The following is a 24413-nucleotide window of genomic DNA, read 5'->3' as shown; positions in this document are numbered from 1 at the left end:
GGGGAGTTAACTCTTTTCTGCTTCACTGGAGCAAGAAGTTGTACAGTGTTCAGATGCTCTGGGACAGGAACCAGCTACGGGTGCTGGCAGAGGCAACACAACGAGGGCACCTGGTCAGAGCTTGAGCTAAAGGAGGCCCTTGCTGTCATCCTGGTAGGCATGGCAGTTGTGTCAGTGCAGGACACGGCAGGACTGGGCATCTGAGTGCTGACCTGTCTCTCCTCTGCTTTTACAGCTTGCTCAGAGGGCTTCCCAGCCAGCGTCCATACAGCCAGCTGATGCTGGTCATGTTAAAGCTTCTCTCTGTCCACTGCTCCAACACACACTAGCCCTAGCGTCTAAACCTGAGCTGGGAACTACATCTCCCAGACATCCACATCAATCCTATAGTACCATGCCATTTGCAACCCCTGTTGGAGCACCTCATCACTGGCTGCTTGGTCTGTGCCTTGTGTTCATTGGTATCTCCTTCCTCAGCTGTTCAGTTTCTTGTTAACCTCTCCTCTCATTTTGCTTTGACCTTCCAGCATCTTTTTCCTTTCTTTTTCGGTCCTCCCACCCTGGGTCACTCCTTTCTGTTTCTCCACCTCTGACATTTTCTCCACGGGCACCTCCTCCTATGGTCCCCATCTTGGCAGGGGATGGCAGCTTGAAAGACAGTCATCTACGGTGCTGTTCCAGGGAGCTGCTTGGCAGCAGCCTGCCGTGACAAACCTGTATCTATGTTACAGGCAGAGGAAGAAGAAAGATCCTTTTATCACTCAGGCAGCAGAAGCATATATCCATCAGACACAGCTTCCCCTATCCGCTTGCACTTGCCATGCACTTTTCCTCTGGCCTGTGGCCCCTTTGGGACTACTCCAGTAACCACAAGGTTGGGAAATACTGTTTCAACCACAAAATGCGGCTTCCTCTTTCAGATGACAATTAACTTTTCCCCTGTGCCTGTGAACAGCCTAGAAACATCTAAACAACAACTGGTCTTGGCCTGCTTGTGTAAGCATCTCCAACATGCTGGCATGGTCACTTAGATTTTTTCCCTGGTGGCTTTGCCTGGACACTTGTCTCCTCCAAACCTTCCCTACTGCCCCTTCCAACTTTTCTTTCCTTTGAGGTGATGCAGGTTTTCTAGGTGCAAGCAGTGGGCGCAACCATGCAAATGCAGATGTGCCATGTCACCCAGAGCTGGAGGAACAGCAGAGGTCAGTAAGAGTTTATTGGCACATGGTGGTGGAGGGGAGAAGAGGAGAAACAGTGACAGGGTTAACTATAGATGTCTTGTCCCACCTCTGGCTGAGGTTATACAAATACCACCACCATCCTCATGAGCCTGGGGTTGTGAGGCGTCTCTTTTCAGATGATAGCTATCTAGCAGCACATCTGCTTCCAGAATGGTGCGTGGTCTCATTTTGTCCTCTTTCTTTTCTCATGGGCAAGTATTACTTGTGGTGGCTCACTCTGGCTTTCTCTGCCTGCCCATAGCTGCTTTAAAGCACTGATTAGATGGTTATAAATCACAAGGGACCTACGGTATTTTAAATCACTCCAAACTTTGGCGTTACAGCTGAGGTCTTGAATGCGCTCTCCAGCAAATCCACTCAATATTGGTTTCTGTTTATTCAGCAGTGATGTTGTATCAAACTTTCTGGAGCACTCTGAGGGAGACTTAAGTTTATTAAAAGAAGTCTGGGTAGCAGAGCCAAGTTTAGCTGCAGCCAAGTTATTCAGTAAGACAGCAAGTTGGGTAGCAAAGCAGAAGGATAACTCTCGCCTCTGTGCTGATGTCTGGCTTGAAAGCCTGTGTCTGCTCCGTCTGGAAATGCTGCCATGTGCAAGGGTCCATCCTGAACAGGAATCATCTGCACACACAGTACCCAAGATTTCAACCTTAGCTCACGTGAAGAAGACGCCTGTGTGCTTTATTTATCTCCACTTGAAAGTAACACTGGCCAAGTTGCATCTTCCACCAAATAAAGGCCCTACAGACATAAGGAGAAACAGTACTAAATTTTGCAAGAAAATGTTTTCTAGTTGTTAATATCTCTAAGAAACGATTTATTTCCCATGAATTTTCAAATAACATGAAGGAAGGTTTCCAATGCTGCTTGGCAAGCCGTACCACACATGGATTTCCCTGCAAGTTTCCTTGCTCCTCAGGAACTCACCAACGTTTGCCACATTTCCCCAGCCCTTCCCTGGAAGAGATGCCATAGCTGGGATCGCAGGGCTTTTACACTCCCTGATAAAGTATTTCATGGAAGATACAGGGTCAGGAAGCCCTTGACAACTGCTGACTAGAACTGGCATGGTCCTTGTCATTTCCACCCCTCTTTACAGCTGAATATCTGCACTCAGTCCTCTTCACTGTAATGGCAGAGATTGTGCCACTTTGAAGCAGCAGCACCCCAGGTTTACAAAGCGTGTCTCACCAAAGACAGGCCAAAAAAAAAGAAAAAGCTACATCTGCAGTATGAATATCCTGTGATTTCTGTTTCCTGGGCAATTTGGAAAACAGCGTTTTCACTTAAGCATTGGAACAAAACCAAGAAAGAGCGCTTCATAAAAAGAGTAAACCCCAAGTTTGGAGCAGCTGTCTTCAGGAACAAGACGTCACCCACAGGCAGCAGAAAGGATGGCCTGAAGGCGAGAAAGCTGCCCTGGCTCTGCCAGAGTTTGAGCTTTGCTCTGATCTGCAGCGTAACTCCTTGGGCCCGAGACCCAAACCACCCTGCACTGCGAGTCCTCACCAATAAAACAGGGAATGACGTGGCTCCCTGTTCCCCACCAAGCTGTTGGGATGATGACAAAAATACTTTACAACTGCAAGGTTCCCCAATGCTACGCTTGGAGGACCATGTAAATCCCTGAAAAGCTTCTTTGGGCTAGACCCTCTCTGCTTTCCTGTTCTCTCCTCACACAAATGCTTTGCACTCTCCAGGTATAAATACAAACACCTGAGAAAAAGACTTTGCAGGCTGGAGCTGCACTTGTCTTTCTGCTTTTCCTCCCCTCCAGGTGCACCCAGGTGGGCCCAGAGATGCCAGAAAGCCAGGTGCAGCCCCAAGAAAGGTTCATTAATTGCAGAATAAGAAGAGATCAGCCTTGGGATTTTATTGCTCACAAATTTAAACAACAAACTGGTGGGCATTTCCTTTGAATTAAGTAATAATGTGCATGTACTGCTAAATGCAGCTCTCCGGTTGCTGACCGGTTGCCAGCATAGCCCTCTGTCCCCAAGCGCCCAGACGCCGGGTGCTGGTGGCCTGTCCAAGTGGCCAGGAGGGGACCAGTGGCTGCTGCAGGGGCAAAGCACAGCCCCTCTCCTGGTGGGGGACCTTCTTTCAGAGGTTTGCTGCACAGCCTTAGCCAAAGCGCTTTGATGCCGTGTGCCAGGCTCTCGGGCAGCGTATTAGCCACAGCACAAGCTGCCTCTCACAGGGAAGCCGGGTGAAATTCAATGTTTATAAAATATAAGCAGAACGCCCCAGGGCAGCATAAAATATTACCTTTTTTTTCTTTATTGGCACTCACAGGAACAGTTAATGCTCGGTTTGGATAGAGCCGACAACTCCGCTGTTGTTCACCGTTTGTCATCTATAGATTATTGTGCCTGCAAATCATTTGGCCCATTTCTCTTTTTTCTGGTTCGCAGATGGCAGCGCCCATGAAGCATGACACCCTCGCAGGCATCTGACTTACTGCCAAGGCAGGAAGCTCCAGGACCTTTGGGGATAAAACGACCCTGGCTATTAATTGACCTCTAATGTTCATGGACTGATGTGCTGTGATTTGCACAGACCTCCCCCATCCAAACACCCTCTGCCTGGGTCTTTGCCTGAAGACCACGCTGTGCCGGTGGTGGGTCAGCACACACCAGAGTGTCATTTCCCTGCTGTGATACTTCATGTTCGTGCTTCAGCTCCAGCACAACCTCTTCTGAGGTGAGGTTCTCATGCACCGAAGCTGCAGCCAGACTAAGGCAGCGTGGAATAAGCCCACCGCTGTGATTTAACGTGCAAGGAAACGTGCAGAAGCTAGGCTTCTCCAGCTGGTGTCCTGTTTGTTCTGGGGTGGAAGGCCAACAGAGCTGAGCAGCTCCTGCAGCTGCAGACAGAGGGTGTTTCCAGCCCCAAGACGCACTGAATCAGTCAATGTACTGTTCTCCTCCGCTGCTACCTCATTAGCAGTTAAAAACGAAGAAAACACAACGTCTTCCCCCAAACATCTGCCTCATTTGCCTTCCTCTCAGCATAGCAACGGCCCCCGCTGCAGACCAGCCCTCATTACTGCAGCTCTTGGGGGGAAGCGCAGGTCAAATTCTTCTCGCATAACGAGCTGCAACCCTGTGATCTTTAATAGGATTATACTGGGGGAAAAGGACAGGGCTCAGCCCAGTGATTGCAGAGCAGCTTATGATTCATGGACATCAGCCTACTGTCTGGGGACATCCTGGACGCTGCCTCCTCCTCCCATTAAGATCTCTTTGTGCAGAGACGTGGGGTTTGTTCAGCTGTCCCTAACCTCAGTCCCTGACCCCACGCAGCCAGCTCCATCCAGCTGCCTGGGGCTGGGCCGAGTCCAGAGCAGGATGGAGCAGCCCAGCGAGCATCAGAAGCCACCAGCCACGCTCCCTCTGGGTTTGTGCCTTGGGGTTAACTGGCTTTTTAACCGAATCGTACTATAATTTGCTCTTATCTCCTCCTTTCCCTATAAAATACAGTTTCTTTTTGCCTTACAGCTCTCCCCTGGAAGAGTACTTTGGTGACAACATGCAGGCTGGCATGTGCTGCAGCACTGGGGGCTCTTGGAAGCAAACCTGGGAACGATGCCTCCTCTCTCCTGCAGGCAACTTTTATTGGTGAAACTTGCTGGTTTTGAGGCTCCCTGATGCAATTGGGTTGAAATTGGCTAACAGGCTTGAACAGGAGGGTGGCAAAGTGGATAGTCCACAAGATCACATGAAACTTCCTTCTACAGGAAACGGTTTTAAAACATACCTAATATACCTAAACATACCTAAAAACAGTGTGATGTGTTAGGAAGAGGGGCAGATTTACAGGACAGAGCCAGAACACATGCAGAGACACATGCCCCTCTCTCAGAGGCATCCTTCTGGACCACCCTCACAGCCAAACCGCCCACTCCCACCCTCAGTTAAAAGCTCTTTCCTCCACGTATGATGGGCCTGTACTGAAGGGTAAAGACCCAGGCAACACTGAATCATGCATTTCCCACCTCCCACCGTCACTAATGCACCGTACGCCACTTAGGAACGAAGGTTCGGGGTTTCTAGAAATAGAGTGAAATAAAATATCATGTCATCTGCCTGAAGATTCAGCAGCCCACATGTTCTCCCACACACGCTGCTGCGAAGGTACCACGCCAGTGCTTTGGGCAGTTCTCTGGCTGCTCCTTCGGTAGCAGATCAGGTCCAAGCTCTGACTCCTGAGCAGGAACGTGCTTCTGAGACAAGTGCCCCCATCAGCAGCATTTACCAGGGGCAGTGGTCCTCTCTACACCGGGGTGAAGCTTGTGTGAGTTCAGGACAGAGAAGCGCTACCAGCAATATTAACAGTACAGCCTTCATTTTTCTTTTGCAGGAATGGGATGATCTTGCTATAACCAAGCCTGAACACAAGCCCCTGTCTTCTCAATTTAGCCCACCACTTCACTGCAAAATAGAAAAGTTGGTAAATAAGATTCCTAGCATATCCTAGAAGAGTTTCTCCAGAAAGTGTCTATTTATATAATCTCTGCAGGGCTCAGATACCATGGAAAACAGCAAAGAATAATATCTTGGAGAGCCTGTTGCGTTGCAGCTTTATCTATCGTTCACTTGTTTGTTACCAAACTTAAACGTCTTTCAGAGTTTCTGCTCCCAGGCTCGCCCCAGTGAGTAGCCATATTTTGGGATCACATTACATTTTCCACATGTTTCCCTGTATTATTTCTAGCCATGTTTCCCTTTTCTGAGCCCACAGCTCCTCCCGGTTCACACTCTCCAGGAACAGCAGCCAGGTAATGCTTATTCCTCCCCCCGGCTCCTGCACAGCGATATTTCTGAATATAAATTGCAGACTATTTAACACTGAGCATCTCAGCACCACCCCACGATTCTCTTGTGCTCTCTTTCTGCTGATACTTTGCTGCTGGTTATCCTTTATCAGCAGCACTTCGGGCAGTTTTAAAAATTGCTATGTCTTTGTCAGAGCCAAGGCAATTTGAATGATTTTTGAGGAACTCTTTTTAAACGTTCTACTGAGATCCAAATATATTCCACCTTCTCACATGCCCCCTGAATCTACTAAGCTTGCAATTCTACCTGGTAGATTCATTTAAAATTCAGTTTGCTGGGGCAGATGTAGATTATAAGACTGCTTATCCCATATTCTGAGGAAACTGCCTTTTAGGCAAGCTTCTATTGCTGGGAAGTCTCAAGACCAAAGTCCAAAAGGGTTTAGTTCACATCCAGCCCCTGTGGTGGTTCACTCATTAAAAGAGATTTCATCTCTGTCTGCAAACTTTATGCTGTCTTCTGATGGGTCATGGGCTTGTTAGAGACTCCTGTCTTCTGCTCGTTTTATGTGATCGATTGCGATTGCAAGCTCCAAACCCCAATCCTCCAGAGTCCAGAGTCCAGCAGGAATATCTGATTTCTCCCCAGCCCTGATGATTGCTGTGGAGCTCGTGGCAGCTCAAATCAGGCAGATGGGCAGCGTCCAGAAGACCTGCCTTGGGGAATAAAGACTAGGCTACAGCCTTACACGCATGGCTTGCTAACATATTTATCTGATGACAGAGAGGTCATGCACCCTTTTCTTTAAGCTCTTGGGACATTAGGAAAAGGCTCTGGACTGCCTGTAAACAAGTACAAAATGTGAATTATTCAGCATTGCTGAAGATAACTTTGTTATTCAGGGGGTAGCCCAATTCAAAAAGTTCTCCAGGTGTAAAGAACTATGAAAGAAACACCAGAATAGAGAGGAATAATGTGTGGCTTAGGCTGTAAACAGCTGCCTTACCAACACATGAGAGGTCCTAGCCCTGGGCTTGCTAGCCTGCTGGCCATGGGGACACACGTGTTGAAGTGGCAGCCGCTCACCCTGCAGGTTAAGAGAAATGTGTTTGCCTTGTGCTTCCCACACCTTGCAGATTCCCAAGTGACACCACTGAATTTGATCCCCGACCTCCGTAACCTAATCCATGTGCCAGTATCCCATTTATGGATTTTCTCAAAGCAGGTATCTTTGTACCCAGGAAGCTCATGGTGTGTCAGGCATGTGGATATCCCAGTTGGGAAGTGACAGAGGGACCCAGAGGACTGCAGAAGGGAAGGCATTTGTATGTAGAGAAGAGCCGATCACAAAATACTCAGATCCTGAGCAAGTAAGGACAAGTAATTAGCATCAAAAGGAATCTTCCACCATGCAAGACAGTTCTCCTGCCCTTCACACAGGTGTTGGAACTAGGCAATCTTTAAGGTCCCTTCCAACCCAAACCATTCTATGATTCTATTTGGATGTACCACAATCAATCATGGAAGATTACCTTCTAAATACCCCAAGTCCTCTGCCTGTTCTTTCCCTACAGCAGTTTTGGGGCTTCTGTTTGAATAAGCAACTCTGTAGGTAAAGACCAACTTTCACAGCCAGCTCCAGTCTCTACACCCCTGGTGCACTTCATACCTGTCTCAAGAAACAAGCCACCCTCAGCGCTGCAGGGATGTGTCCTTCAATACATGCCAAATGCTCCTCCTCATAGTATTTACAACCATCTATTGTGGCTCCTCAAACAATAAAAACGCAAAAGAAAGCTTTCATGCTGCAGGCAACTGTAAATGATAGACCATTTGGGCTATTAACCTTCTTACTTGTGGATACTGCAAACATTTAAAGATCTGCCTGGCTAAGCACCCTTTCATTAGCTCATGGAGTTGAAAGTTAGTGGAGAGATATGAACAAACTACACAGAATGACATGAATGGCTGCCAAGAAGATCTAAGCGGACTGCTAAAAGCAAAGGAGCTTTATTTTGCAATTTCTAATTAAAACAAACAGTTTGATTAGAAATATATATGTACGCATTGATTAAATATACTATCCCTGAAAAGGAAGCAAATTGCTCTAATCATGCTGACAGCTGACATTATTTTTCTCCCCATCCCACTTTTTCTTATTTTTAACCAGACAGTGAATCAAATAATAATTTCCATCAATCCATGTATGAAGCAGGTTTGAAGATTTTTAGTGTTGCCTCCTAAGTCAATGACAAAACTTGAATCGCCTGCACAGAAACAGACCACGGCTCAAAGAGTTAAGGCTTGTAGCACATTCAAGTGATGATAGGGAAGACCTGGGAGGGTTTAAATACTATGAAGAGCAAGGAGCCAATTAGCTGAATGGTCTGGGATAGAATTAGCATTCAAGGGTAAAGATAGGAAAGGAAAATGTGGAGTATCAGGAAGGACTTCGTGGCTGTGAGATACGTGAAATTATCTCCCAAGAGTAAAGTGGCAGAACCTCTACTGCTTGGTACATTTAAAATGAAGTTGGACAAAGCGATAGTGAGGGAACGCGAGATAACAGCTCTGCTTCAGCAGGAAGACAGGCTCAAGTTATTTTCATCTGCAACTCCTTAGAGCTGGCTGTTCACATGATTGTTTCTAAGCAGGAAAGCAAAAGCGTTCGCCCAATAGCAGGTAAGGGAGAGCTCTGCCTGTACCCACCAGCACTGGCAATTTTAAGACATTTTGCTAGACAGATCTATGAAAGATAGGAAAAACCATGAGAGCTGAGACTGCTTTTCAACTCTAAGCTAAATCAAGAAAAAGCCAACACGAAACAAACTTCTAAAATAAATAGTGTGTGAAAAAGATATTTAGAAGTAGATGGAAAAGAAAACAATAGGATATATAGACACACATACAGCGATAGGACTAGTTCACTACCTAATAGATAGTTATTATAGCATCCTAACTAGAATTTACACCTCTGGATTTTTTGTTTACATTCTCCTAATGTGCCTTGTAAAAGAGATGTGTCATCGATATTTCCTGGTCCCAGGCTAAATTAGGCATTTTGTTCAGGAGATGTTGCAAAAAAAGTCTCCCTCTTGCGGCAAGGCGGGGGTCAGGGCTGGGCTGTGACGGGTTCCACCACTCATTTCCTGCACAACCTGAAATCACTTCCTCCACACTGATAACGTGATGGTGGACGGGACCGTCTGCCAAGGGTGCTTTATCTTATGCCTCACCCTTCTGAAGACAAAACTCTCCTAGCTGTGACTAAATATTAGTCACGCACAGAAACAGGGACTTCAGTGAGTGCCATTAGCAAAATCACAGCCTGCTATGGCAAGAATTTAATATGGGTATTTAAATTCACAAAGTTTAAAGCAGCTCCCTTGCAAAGCAGCCCAGCCGGATGCTGAGCTGTGGGCACCCTTGCCATGGTGGTGAGCCAAGAAGTTGGGTGGGAGGCAGGGGTTGAGGGCAGCTCTCTGTAACCACCCTCTGCAGCACCCAATTTAAGGCACAGCGTGAGATGCCACAGATCTGGCTCTGGGACTTGTTTGTAGGTTTGATGGAGGGGCTCTAGGACCTCTGATTCTGCGTTTGCAAGAGGGAGAGACAACCCTTAGGAAGAAAGGGAAATTGTTGTGGAACAAGCCTGCTGTAGCTCATGAAGGCAGCAGGCAGCTTTGAACTGGCACGGATCCTACATAATAAAAGCGCCCTACTCGTTTAATGCATTTCCTTCAACAATAGCTGGGAACTATAAGGCCCAGCTGTGCAGCACAACACACCACCATACAGCCAAGGGGATACCTATAGATCTGACTTCAGCGAATTAAGTGAATCCATTTACTGCCTATTTCTGCTACTACTGAGACTTGCCCATGGGTAGTATATGAGGGGGAGAGAAAAGACAGAGTGAGATTTGTGCTGCTGCCAATGTCTGTTATCACAGCAGAGAGGAGCATTGTTAAGATGTTAGTCTGGGTCTGGAGATCTTGGCCAGAATCGTGTCGAAGCTGCGGGGTAACTTCGATCAGCAGCAGCTCCCAGGGACCAGCAACACTGACAGCATCAGGGGCTGTGCAGGGAAAGCAGTGGCCAGATGGAAACCAGGCCCTGTATATTTTATCCTTAGCAAATGTCACTTTTAACAGTGATTGTGACCACTTTTTCCTCAATCCACACTTTCAAGTCTCAGTCTCACACTGCAGTCCGGTTAATGCTCAGAGGGGAGAACCAGTCACACACACCCCTACCCCCACCACCCCCTTATGCATTTTTCTGGGAAAAGTCACAAGGTTATAGCAAGAAAAAAATGGGACAAAACTGAAACATTTCACAGCTACAAGCCCTGGCCAGGCAGGGGGATCTGTTAAACCCTGGGAGAGTTTTCAGGCAGAAGGGACACAGCCCAGTCTCATACTTCTTTCAAAACTAGGCTGCCAAGAGCATGGAGAGTCTGCTGTAGGCAACAATCTTGCAGACAGTCCAGTGAGCAAGCAAACACAAACACAAAAATTAGCCATAACCCCCCGCCCCCGAATGGTTTGAGTTGGAAGGGACCTAGAACCCTAGATCATCTAGTTCCAACCCCTCTGCTAGACCTCAAAGGTTACTCAAAGCCCCGTCCAACCTGGCCCTGTTTCCTGCCCTGGAAATGGAATCCCATTCCAATTTCCTAAAGCTCCACAGAGACAGACACAAGGAAAACTGGCTTTCCTGGCAGAGAAAGTTTTGTCTATACTATGTCTATGCCTGGTGTCGAAGAAGACTATCTGGAAGTAGCTGGTACTAAGTTCTCCTTTGGGCTTTCATGGCTGAAAGATTAGAAATACATATTTGTCACATATATTGACATTCTTATTACCTCTGCCATTAATCTCATTACCTCTCCTGGCTAAGCTATTGCTGTCTTAAGCAGCTGACTGTACCCAATTAAGGAGTAAGCTGTGTCTATCAAATCACATAGGTCAGACTTTTCTTCCTTCTCTCAGGAAAGGTGATTTTAAACAAAAGTTTCTATTAAGTGAGGTTGGAAAGAAATTCATCTTGGCTTTTATCTTAATGGTCTTTTGAATGTCACCTTTCCATTTAGATCCTCTTGTGATAATCAGGGGCTTCCCACTGACACACAAAGGCTTTGGCAGCTCTTTTCATAATACCTGTCCCTTCAGGCAGCGCTCTAATTCAGGGAGCTTGAGTGTCTATAGAAAGAAAAGCAGTGCTTATTAAAAAGAGCACACAAACTTCATCCACTCTGAGCCTTGTACATTCTTCCCCGGTGAAAAGGATTTCCAGTTCCTCTTTATGGAAGTGAAGCCTCATGAATACAGAAAACCCAGTGGATCAATCTGTTAGTCATGCCATGTCCCCTAGCCTTCCTCTAGAATAATAGCAAGCCTCAATTAGGAGCAAAAAGAATTAGTAAAATATCAGCACAAATGATCAGACATCAGATATCTATCTGAGACTTGAAAACAAAGCACAAAGAATTTATATTTGTCTATCTGTTATGGTTACATGGCATCACCAATATTGCCTGAGATACCCTCTCCAGACCTTTGCAAACTTCATTTAAATCCCTCTTGAAAGTAATTTTCTTCATGTTCCTTCTACAATGAGAAAACAGCAGGGACTTTTTTTTTTTTTTTAAATATATATTTTAAAATACCTGCTACAAGACCCATTGAAAACCGCACCCTCACTGAGAGTACCAGATCTCTTTATTCATCCTATCTTCACACTCCTCTTCGTCGTCATCTCCTGATACGACTTCTGACAAAGGCAACAAGCAGGCAAGGGGAGGCAGACAGGAAAATTCCTCACACCTCTTATCCAACTTTCTGCCGTTACAAAAATAGGTGTTTGGGAACGAGTGCTTACCCCAAAATGTTCAGTGAGGCAAAGGGAGAGACACACACGTTATTCCATCAAGCAACGGTGTGATCGTGATGGCTTCCCCCTATTTCTCTTCACAGCCTCACCTGAGAGTGATTGCTTTGATCATTGCTAGTGCTGGGGGCAATTAGTCTCTCAGTGTCTGCTTTTTGCAGGGCTTTGAAGAACGCTGCGTTTGCAGGGCCCTACACCAGGCATGAACTGATGTAGCTCAGATGCAATGCGATGGTCTGGCCTAACACAAACACAGAAGGAAGCATAGCTGTGTGGTGAATGGGAAGATCAAGCTGAATTGCAGCGTAATCCTCATCTAATACTGACCCTCCCTAACAGGGGACAGACAGGCAAGAGCGCAGAGTTGCTGATTAAACAAATCAAACAGCTCTGATGAGCAGAGAAATGCCGAATGCTTCCATCAGCAGTTCGTTTCGGCAAGCTCTCGGCGCCTGAGTAAACAGGTGCCAGATGCCCCCCAGAGCAGTGCAGTGATATCAAGAAAAACTCAGGTGATGGATGGGTATCTGAAGCGTTAAAAAAAAAATAATCGATTTCTTTGCACCACTCGAGAGCAATAAAGGAAGTACATCTGACACAAAAACTGGCCAGCAACACAGGGAATGCTGCGCTTCTGCCTGCTTTCTGCCTGTTTCAGTTAATCAGCAAGATTTTCATGAAGGTCAACACATTTTAATAACGTCATCCTGGCCAGAGAACAAACAGTTTCCAAATTTGAGCAATTGCTTTGGAAAACTCAGGCTAGCATCCCCGTCCATTCACAAATTTGACATTCCGGGGGAGAACATTAAATTGGCCAGGAGGCTAGGTGGTAAACTTATGATGAAAGACTCATCAGACCCTACCCTCAACAAGAAAAGCATTGCTCTTTGCAAGGAGAAGGGAGCATTTTCTGCCATTCCCACACAGAATGACGCCGGGGGCGAAGCTGGCCCCGCAGCAAGGCAGCCGTATGCTGGGGCTCTCACCTGCTGCCCCACAGCTCTTGGGGTGTCTCCTCCCAGGCTCTGCTCATGGGACTCCAGCCCATCTCCCCAGCTCCAGCCAGTTTGCCTCAGGGAGCAACAATTACACAGGTTTCAATCACTTCTCCCTGCACCTTGTGGCAGAAATTATGCCAGCGTGTTACCACCCCTCCCTATCTAGCTGTGCCGTGTCCTTTCCAAAGAGATTTATTGCCAAAGGACTTCCTTTTCTCTTAGTATTAATATGCTCTAAACACCCATTTCTCAGAAAGTGGCAATGGCATTTGATCCAACCTCCAGCGCACCGTTACCATCCTGCCCTTCACGGCAGCACCTCTCTGAGAGACCCAGACTGAATATTCAGCCTCACAAGTTAGTCGTTTGGGGATTTGAAAGGATTTTTGTGTGATTCTAGATATAAAAGCCACAGGTATGTGTGGTTTTATCATTATCTCACCCACAAGTGGCATAACTACTTCAGGTACCGCTGAGAAAAAGCACAATCTCAGGTAGCAAACCCAGGAATTTCACAGGTGGAAGAAAATCATCCCTTTCCGACCTCAGCTCTCAGGAGAGAACAGCTGTGAAGTGCCACCTTCAGCATTTATCCGCATGGAAGACATTAACCCAGCTTTCTGAATGAGCTGTCACCTTGGAGCAAGGGAAAGGAAAAGCTCTCACAGCCAGACTAACAGACACACGGACTTACCCGTTGAAAGTATCAATACCTGATGTGGTGAAACAGCATCTGTTTGTCTTACTCATTGATATTTGTGTTTTATTACAAAGCAGGACAACAAGGAGAAAGGACCTTTTCTCCCCCTGGTACCTGGACCAAAGCCACGTGAATAGGCTTAAATCTCTCCATCAGGTGAAACAAAGGCATCCTCGCCTAAGTCCCATTTACAGGCCGCTTTGAGAGAACAGAAGTCCTTATTCTTTTGTTGTACTTCAACTATAAGGTATTATGTATAGTATTTAATTTAAATTGTTCCAAAAATGCACATAAATTATTTACAAATCCTGATACAACTGCCATGTCCAAACTCAGGCAAAGTTACTTTCTCCCTTAGCAGAATGATATGAGTGATCTCAAACACAAGAAAAATGATTTTTCCATTCTTTGCCTTGCAATATCTGTACCTTATGCAATATGTGTGCACGTGCACATGTATGTGCACACACACCACATTAGGCATAGCTGATACAGGTTAGTTAACAGAGGGTGTGTGCACCTGAAAACTGCGCAGGGACTAATTGACAGTTTTCTGTGTTGCCATAACTCTTTCTCCTAATGTGTGTCTCGTGGACTCTTAATGAAGCAGAGATCTAATGGGAAAAGAAGAAAAAAAAACCAAAGAGCCTCTAATTGTATCATTAGAAAGGTGATGTCTCGGTGCACACACAACATGTTGAATCTGGTCCTGTCAGCTGTTCAGCCTGGCCTAACACCACGTGCCTTGTGAGACTGCCTGCCTCACCCAGCAACCCCCAGCGATGGTTCTCCCCAAGAGAAGGGGCTGCTGGAGGATGCTCTTGGGAACCGGCCTCATCCCCACCTGCCCATGCTGGTGGCTGTCAGGACGCAGGTGGGTCCCTCGAATTGGCTGTCAGGGGAGTGCTCTGACTGATGAATTTGGTCATCTTGACACGCTTTCTGTTCAACGTTGAGCTCATCGTGGGTTGAGATTTGAGCTACTGGACAGGACAAAGGGTAACGGTTTTAAATTGGAAGGGGGGAGATTTAGATTAGATACCAGAATGAAATTCTTTACTGTGAGGGTGGTGAGACACTGGAACAGGCTGCCCAGAGAAGCTGTGGATGCCCCATCCCTGGAAGTGTTCAAGGCCAGGCTGGATAAGGCTTTGAGCAACCTGCTCTAGTGGGAGGTGTCCCTGCCCATGGCAGGGGGGTTGGAACTAGATGATCTTTAAGGTCCCTTCCAACCCAAACCACTCTATGATTCTATTCAATGATTCTACCGGTGCTCGGCTGGTCCAGAGAGAGGAGAAAGCTTTAACAACTGCATTAGGAAACCCCTGGTTTTCCCTGCCCGTGTGTGCAGCATTTGCTTTAGGAGGATGTTTCCCTGCCCGCAGGAAGCCCATTTGCTTATTAGTTTTATAGGAGACCATCATTTTTTCTGAGTTATGCCAAGAAAAGAGGAGAAATAGTTAACAAGCTCAGTCCATCAAAGAGGAAAAGCATGGGGCAGGTGAGGGCTTGTTCATGCCTCCACAGCACAGCCGGGAGCTTCTCAAAGAGAAAAATCACAAGAAACATTTGTACTGAAAGCGGAAGCAGCCTGAGGATGGAGCCTGCTACGAGACTGAGCACTTTTCTCTTACATCCAGCGTTGCTAAAGCCTATTTACGACCCATCAAGTACAAGTACGTTACAGCTGGAGCAAGGCAGCATGGGGCATGTTCCAGAAGCACTAAAGGGTCGCGGCAGCGAAGCACGAGGGGTTCAGCGGGTGCAGATCCATCTAACCTGCACCCCTGGGAAGGTGAAGAGCATGACTCCGCTCTGCTTTTGAGGGATTAACTGCAGAGGGATCCTCGCTGGGTGGCCAGAGAAACACCAGAATAAAAGGTGTTTGGTCCCTGTGGTGTCCAGGAGGAGATGGGATGGTGTGTCCTCTTCATGTGACCAGGGGTAGAGGCAGGGCCTGCAGTACCCAGCACCATCACAGGTTTTCCTCCAAAGGTTTGGGTTTTGAAAGCCTTCTGTAGCTGTCCCTTCCGTGGGGAGGTGTCCAGTGGGAAACACCCCCCCCAGGGTGAGCAGGTTTGTCTGCTCTTCTCAGGGTCTGGTGTGAGTTCATCCTGCTGCACTGGGGCTGCACAAGGAAACCCTGTGGGCAAACAGTTCTCTCATCCAGCAGAGGATGTGGTAAGCTGGCATGTTCATTTTGCAGGGACTTTATTTTGTACAGAAGAGAGTTTGTGTGTTGCAGCCTGGGCAGTTAATTAAGAACTGAGAGCAGTTTTCCTGGGGCAATGTGCTTGTTGGATAAAGACCTTCCTCAGAGAGGGCGGTTGGTATTATTTATGGCTTGAGCTGACCTAACAGCTTGCTGCCAAGGAAAGGAAAAGTCCCACTTCTCCCTCCCTGCACTGACACCAGCCCTGGCAGCCCTCTGAGCTGGCTCTGCTCCCTGAGCTGGCACAGGCGGCCTCCCTAAATCCCAGGGGAGCAGAGACCGGGAGCAGGAGCCCCTTCCATAGGAGCTGTTAGATCACATCAGCAGCAAGGTGCAAATTCCCCTTTGGTGCTAAACCAAGGTGAGATGAAATCTGCTTGAAACACCTTGATCTGGCTTCCTGGCACACACAAATAACAGCAGAAACTGATTAAAGCCTTGTTTTCCTGCAGGACACCTGCCTCATTCACCAGGCGGGATGGGACGTCCAATACTCTGATTCATTCACTGCACAAGATCCGGCACGTTAAGCAAGAAACATGTGCCAAAGAGACATATAATTAAGCAATGAAGCAGCATTGTAACCAAGAGGCACTGAATGACAAAGTTAAGGAGAAAAGCACGACTTCATTTCTGTAAATGCCTGAAACGTGGTTCCATCAAGAAATGTGTCCTTTTACACGTAGCTTTTAACATAAGACTCCCTACTTTTTTCATGACAAGGAAACTATATCCAACAGAATGATGCTCCGAACCGGAGTACTGCCCACTGGTGTACGAGCCCATCTGAGAGCATGGCACCACAGCCCCCTCCCTTGTAAGAAACACTCAGGTCTTTTGGCTAATCCATCTCGTGCTGCTCGGGCCATTTTAGGGGGAAGGAGCGCTGCCAGCATGTCCTGTAGCCCTGCTCAATGGGCCAGAAATTCTCCATCTTTGTCATCTCAGTGCAGGTCTTGAGGATCCAGACTTTGAACTGAAGCACCTGTAGCAACCAGTAGCATTTTCTCTCCGAGTACTTTTGCGGACCAGATTTCAGCTCCTCTAAGTGCTGAATTAACCTATTTCCATGACCTAGAAATGATATTTTTTTCTGCCTACACAGCATTGCTGAGTCTCAAGTTTATTGTGTCTCTCTGAATATCTGGTATTTCTCTTAAACCTCTCACCTGTGAAGAATGTGAAAAATCTTAAATTCCATCAAAAAGGGAAAAGTTTTGATTGTTCTGGTTGGAGAGAAAAACTGGTAGCCCGGGCACAGTCTGTAGGTGCAGCAGCAGGAGGCAAACCTCAGCAGGGCTGCTCAGCGTCAGGTGGCAATCCCAGCACCCGTGTCCCCTCTTCAGCCACTCGCCTCAGTAGAAAACAACAAAAAGTGGGTTTAAAACCTCTGCCCGCGACTCAGGATTTTACAGGAACTTGGGATGATGACACGAAGTACAGATTTGCACAGGCACACTGTGGCATGAAAGCGGGTGTTCAGGGGGAATGGTCAACTGGCAAGCAGTCTGGTGATACAAGTGGGACCCAACAAAGCACCCACACCCTGAAGACCCATCCTTCTGAAAGGCCCCTGCAGCCCCAGGGCACCAAAGGGCTGCTACGGGCAGTGGCTGGCTGAGGGTTTGGCCCCAAATCGATGCTGCAGAGGGGCTGAAATTGGGGACTGGCAGGGGAAAGCGGGGTGCAATGCACATCTACAGGGTTAAGGTGACATTATATAAAAATCCGATGGACCTCACCTGCAATTTGATGCAGTTTGTATTTAGGAAAGCCGGATAAGTGAGGAATTGTGGGTTTGCTTGTGATCCTGATTTCTTGCTGCAGCGATGCTGTGACTTAAGCAACAGTCACCGACCCTCCAAGAGGGCACTGCCCGCTCCCCAAAGTTTCCATGTCCCCCCCTGCCTTGGCTGCACTGGCTTCTAACCAGCGACAACAATACATGGCACTGTTTTTTAAGACAGATAGAGTATTTATAGTTAGAGCTTTTGTACTCTCTTCCATAGCTTAATTAGCAATATAATTTCCTGTAGACCTCCCTGTACTTGTGGGAACGGAGGAGAAGAGCAATTACTGTAGAAGGCCAGGGGCAGGAGGGGGAGATAGACAGACACCCAGAGCCATTTCTCTGCGAGTGGCATAACGAGGAGATGGCACTGAGCTAATGCTGGCGGAGGGGACGGCGCGCGGCGGGTTTATAAGGGAGTAATGACTCATTTCGTGTTTGACTTCAGGAAGGTTCCCATGTTGCACAGGAAGAAATCTCATACATATTGAAATAAACTGGCTTTAGTCTGCATTAGCAGCAGAGCCTGCATTACCCATACCTTCATATTTGAAGAAAAAGGGCCTAAACAATATCACGGCCGTGCCCAGGAAACCTGAACAGCTGCCCATGCCCGAAAATAATTGCGTTATGGTAAGCCCTCAAAGGCCATGCTGTCTAAGGAGCTGTACAAACATAAAAGACCAGATCTCTGCACCGAATCTATCTTATCGCAAGGTGCAGGAAGGGAGATGAAGGGGAAAATGAGCAGCAGGGATACAGGGAATAAGGTCCAGAGGAAAGAGCTCCTCAGACCTCTATTCCCATGGTGAAACCAGCCTAAGCAGAGCCCCTTCCCCTGGGCAGGTATTTTGCCCAGAAAACCTTTCTCTAGCCTCCAGCCCTGTTGCAGGCAACCATCCTTAGGCTGGTGGGTAGGATGCTTATATCCCTCCAAAGGCTTTTCTCCTGCCCCCTGTGGGGTGCAGTGGCTGCAGAGAACCCCCCCACAGAGCTGTAGCTCTGGCTGGTGCAGGGGAAGAGCCTACAAGTGCCAAATTAAAGGCTGTGAGGTTGGATCTCCCACACCCCTGAGCACAGCAGTGCTCACAGAGCCGGGCTGCTCTCTCATCTGGCTTCTAGCTCTGTGCTGAGTGAGTTGATTGAGACGCCCTGCCTGCCCCCCCAGAACGAGAAAATCTGAAGCTCACATCTCCATCGGTATTACAAAAACCTTTATAGCATGACATATATATATAGAAATTGCTTCCCACAACACTACTCTCCCATGAGGTGGATAAAACTGTTTTCACCTATGAGCAGCTATGAAAAGGGAAATGTGGAGAGAATTAAAATGATCCAGAAGTCACCATAGCAGCAGAGTTTTGACTACAGTCCAGGCCCCCGTGCCTTGCTGCTCAGCTTTAACCTCTGCACAGACACCTTCTCCCACAGCATCCCTGGCCCCTGGTACAGCAGCTGCCAGCTGAGTCAGATTTCGTATTTTAAGCAGTTCTCACTCGAGCAATTATGTATTTTACATGACTGTTTTGTAATTATGTGCACAACGGAGGCTTAGTTCTCCTCACTGCCACCCTTTGCATCCTCCCAGGCATCATTTAAAACCAGTGAGGAAAACACTTAGAGAAGAGTTAGGCAAGGTGAGCATCTGCATGTTTATGAATGAGAGCGAGCTGGTGAAGCCATGCTTGTCCCCAGGCATTGTTTATAAATCGTTTACAGGATGAAAATGAAAACGCAATTGTGGCCACAGCTGCGAGCACCCCGTAGCAAATCCCCAGGCTGGGCTCAGGCAGGAACACTGAGCTACAGCTACAATTTTCTCTGAGGTTCCAGCTCACATGACCCACACACTTTCTGCTTAATCCTTTGGACGATGCCTGCTTTGCTGCAGCCATCCCCGGACGTGGCTCTGTAAGGCAGCCTTCATTTCAGAAGACAGTGTGTGCATATAAATGTATATATACACTGAATAATGTGTCCCAGAATCTCTTTAGCAAACCAAGGCCTGCCCCAGCACCACTCTGAGAGGCCCAGAGACCAGCCACGAGGCTGAATCACTGCTCACCCTGCCCAAATGCCTTCTGCAGCTGGGCCAGTGAAGGCTCTCACCCTGAGCACGCTGCCTGGTTAATGCTTTGCTTGCTCCCCCTCCTCTTCCTCCATCCCCCAGATGCTGGAAGCAGCTTCCTGGGGCACAGATGGGGATTGACACCCCTCAGGCACCTGGGTGCACATCAGGCACAGAGCTGGCACTTGGGCAACTTTGAGTGGCACTTGGGCATCTTTGAGCAACAGCACCAGGGCTGGAGGTGCCTTTTGGGGGGCAGTGGGGCAGGGAGCAGCCCGCACACCTCGGGGAGGGCAGGGGGTGCTGGGGGCGAGGGTGGGCGGCGTTTTCACCTTCCTTCAAGGCACTCTTTATATAGCTGGTTACATAAAGCTGTGCAATTTGGCTCCTGTTGGGAGAGAAACGCGGGTGTAGGAGTTACTGGTACACCAAACCCAACTGTAAAAGTCATCTGTGTGGTTTGGGGTTTTTTTTTTCCTATCATTCACCACTAATCTCTAGCACAGTCACTGCTAAATATTTAATAAAATGGAGAATAACTTCACAGCCAGACATGGCACGGCTCTAATCCCTGAGCTGGCAGCTGGAGAATGCCCCGGACAGTTTTCTAGCCGTGTCCATTCCAAGGCCTCCCAGGAATTTGCCCCTGCCCATGGTGGGCAGACCAGGGGCAGTGAGTGGTATGGGGGAGCTCAGGATGGGGGGAGAAGGGCATCTTCTTCATCCCCAGAGGAACAGCAGTGGCTGTGGGCAAGAGAGGTGAGGAGATGCTCCCCTCCACCCTTTCCTCCCCCCAGTGCTGACAAACCCTTGGCCATCAGGAAGGGTGGGCATGTGTTTTTGGGTTTAGCACAAGAGCAGGAGCCTTCCCTCAGGCTCGCTGTGGTATTTATTGGTGTTTATGTGATGCATTTCATGCCCATGACAAAGCTGAGCTCTGCCAGCACCACTGCCCTTCTCCTTCAGGGATTGCAGTTTCCAGAAGGGAAACCGATCGTGTCAGCACCAGTCAGAGCGCCGTGCAGCATAACATCAGCTACAGATGAACTTGTAATCCCGGCCAGCACCATGCTCCCAGCCAATTGCTCATTACACAGGTCACTTCCATTCGTTAGTGTACAGAAGGGAGGGTTTCACAGGGCGAGGGGAGGCAGGAGGGAGGCCGGATGCTCATGGTGATCCCCCAGCACACCTGCAGGGCTCCAAAAGCACAGTCGGGGCAGCAGTAGGGCCCAAGCAGAAACGTATCTGCTCTCACCCGATCAGCCCTTGTTTAACATCAATCTCAGTTGTTTATCAGCTGCTCAGGGGGTAGTGCTGTTTCTGCTGCCTGGAGCTCCCAACTTCTCACACCCAGCAGGTACCTCACCTTTCAGTAGATGAAGAAGGCTTATAAGAAAGATGGGAGAGAGGCATTTTACCAGGACCTGTAGTGACAGGACAGGGGGCAACCGTTTTAAACTGAAAGAGGGTGGGTTTAGACTACGTTTTCTATGATGAAGGTGGTGAGGCACTGGAGCAGGTTGCCCAGAGAAGCTGTGGATGCCCCATCCCTGGAAGCATTCAAGCCCAGGCTGGAAGGGGCTTTGAGCAACCTGGTCTGGTGGGAGGTATCCCTGCCCAGGGCAGGGGGGTTGGACTAGACACTCTTTGAAGGTCTATTCCAGCCCAAATCATCCTGTGACACTACCCCACATAGGTACCCATCAACACAAGATTACCTAGGTGAGAGCTCCCAGGCAGCAGCTAATCCTTACCAAGGCTGGAGGGACCGCACAGCGGATGAAAGACCTCCCCATGGGCAGGGTGTCCGCTTGGCTCCCAGATCCCAAGCAGTAGCATTTCCATATGAGGCCGGGGCTGTCTCATCTCACAGGTGCTCATGTCCTTGGGTCCTAACACACTCTGCGTGATGCCGGAGAGGAAAAAAAGAGAGGTAGAAAAAGGAAATCAGCTCTCAACCTTCAGCTGTGGGATCCGGTGGTGGGCAGCACAAGCAGAGAGGTCAGCGGGGGAGTTGGCTGGAGCATATGCAGCCATGAGGTGGGCTGGAGGAAGGCTCAGTGCAGCCGCCATTGGAGGATGCATTGGTGCTTCTGCCCTTACTGCGGTCTGGCTCACCCTCTCCCTGCCTCGCTGGCCCTGTGGCCAGCAATGGGCCACTGCTTTCAGCCAGGGAGGTGATCGGTGCCAACAGGGTGCGTTGGCAGAGCTGGGAGGAGGGTGGCTGCAGTTCCAGGGTCACATCCAGGCTCCAGGGATGGCAGCGAGCATCCCTGGCTGGCCAGGGAATGTGTCAGGTGCTCTTACCTGCTTACTGCCTGGGCAGCAAAGTCATGTATCTTGAATTAAAATTATTTTTCAAGTGCAATTTAAAAAAAAACAACCCAAAACCTCAGGTAAGGCACCCATAAAACATACCATCCAGGTCACAGCCAGGAGACATTTTCAGCGATCATTTTGACTGATTCAGTGACAAAAGACAAGGCAGCTGCAGGAAACTACAGCCCAGAGGTTTCCAAGCCTGATACAAAGGTGAGCAAAGAGCATTCAAGCCAGGGTGCGGTGAGGAGGTTTCCTTGCTGTTTGTAGATAAGATCCCCAGAAGGCAAGAACCACAAGCTGCTGGGCTCTGCTGTGGCCGGGCAATCAGCTCTCACCAGCCCCACAGGGCTGTGTTCTTTTCAGCTCCACGGGAGCAAGAAGCCCCATTCTTGCTTTAGATGAACACCACACACATCGGTGGAACAACCCACTCCATTAATAGTGAACAACAAGAACGACAAGAAGAGGGGAAGCTGTAGTTTGTAATTGCTCCTGCTGCATCAGAGCCCTCGTGTTCCCCCAGTGAAAAAGGAGGGGGGCTGGAATGGTTCCTGTTGCTGGGGAATGTCACCTACAGCCTCCGTGTCCCCAGCAGCCACCGCCGGGATGTGTAAAACACGCTCCACCAGCAAAGGAGGAAATTGTTTCCTAAAAAAGACAGCGTTGACTTACCGGTGACAGTCTCCTGCCTGCGCTTGCTGGCACCCGCGCAGGCTCGCAGGAGAGATCCACAAGGGCACAGGTCCCAAGGGTTTCTTTCCACAGCAGGAGTGAAAAAGAGTTACTGAACTCGGAGCAGGTTCCTGGTGTGCCTCTCCGAGACGCCCTGCCAGAGCTGCCACGCCAGAGGGAGGGATGTAGGGTCCCAACAAGCAGCAGGGGCCACTCGGATCCTCGTCAGCCTACATTTGGAGCAGCTGCGGCACGGCTACGCCCCTGGGTTCAGGAGCTAGAGTGCATTTCCAAGAACCACAAGTGGAAACAGCAGCCATTTCATCCCCAGCATCACCGAGGAGCAGGGACGCTGCGCTCTTAAACCAGGGTTTAATTTGCAACTTCGCCTGAGAATGATAACACACCGTGATATATACAAAACCTTGCAGTGAAGAAAGTGGCCTATTATAACCTTTTTAGTAGTTTGCAAGACTGGTGTTTGTTAAATCACAATTGTATTCATATTAATTTGCACTTTTGAGGAATTCGCCGCCGGTTCACTTAAACACAGGGGAATTACTGGAAAGAGGCTGAGAAATGATGTTGAAGCTGCTGACTTCATCCCTTGCAGCTTCCAGAAAGATGAAGGCAGCCTTTCCCTTTCCTCACATACCCTTTCCCCAATATATTTGTCTTCCTTTTTCTTGCTGCTTGCTCCTCTCTTCTACTTTGTTCCCTGGCCATGGATCACTGACAATTAAAGAAAATTACTGGTTGGGTGGGTGTCTTCCTTTCTTTTTGACATCTGAAAGGACATTATAAAACAGTGCCAAAACCACTCAAATTAAGCAATCAAACTCATTCATCCCTGCCCTGGTCCACAGAGGGAAGGAGACAGACTCGAGCAAAGCCAACGGCAGCAGAGCTGATGGGGGTGAAGGGCTCCTAGAAGACCACCCCAAAGGAGCTGAGCCAGCTCTGGGCTGCTGAAAGGATGTTGGCTACCTGCTCCCCAGCCACCTGAAGAATTTCTCAGCAGTTCCCACTGACAGCTGTGGGAGGCTCATTGATATGAACATGCAGTGGCCCAGCAAGGTCCCAGGTACCTCAGTTCAGGCTGTGGGATCCCTAAACAAAGCCTTCAGCCTCTGCCCTCTGCTCCTTCCTGCCCTGCCCCTGGGCACCGCAGGGCTGCTGGGGTCGGGGCTGCATTCCCACCTGGAGGCAGGGAGTAAAGGCTTTTATTTTTTAAAACAGGGTTAGCTCTGGGGAGACCTTACAGCAGACCTTCCAATATCTGAAGGGGCTACAGGAAAGCTGGGGGGGACTCTTTGTCAGGAAGTGCAGTGACAGGACACGGAGTAATGGTTTTAAATTGGAAGAGGGGAGATTTAGATTAGATACTAGAGAGAAATTTTTTACTGTGAGGGTGGCGAGACACTGGAACAGGTTGCCCAGAGAAGCTGTGGAAGCTCCATCCCTGGAGGTGTTCAAGGCCAGGCTGGATGGGGCTTTGAGCAACCTGGTCTAGTGGGAGGTGTCCCTGCCCATGGCAGGGGGTTGGAACTTGATGATTTTTAAAGTCCCTTCCAACTCTAACCATTCCGTGATTCTTACAACCCGAGGGAGAGGTGGCAGCCCCAGCGCGAGAACATGAACTTGCTGGGGCTTTCTGTCGCAGGGGCTGTGGCCAGAGCCCCCCCAGCCCTGCAGGGACGGGCTGCAGCATCCTCTCCTCTGCAGGCAGCGTTAG

This window comes from Calidris pugnax, unplaced genomic scaffold (genome assembly GCF_001431845.1).
Source record: "Calidris pugnax isolate Ruff unplaced genomic scaffold, ASM143184v1 scaffold56, whole genome shotgun sequence".
NCBI lineage: Eukaryota > Metazoa > Chordata > Aves > Charadriiformes > Scolopacidae > Calidris > Calidris pugnax.
This window is presented reverse-complemented; position numbering follows the sequence as displayed.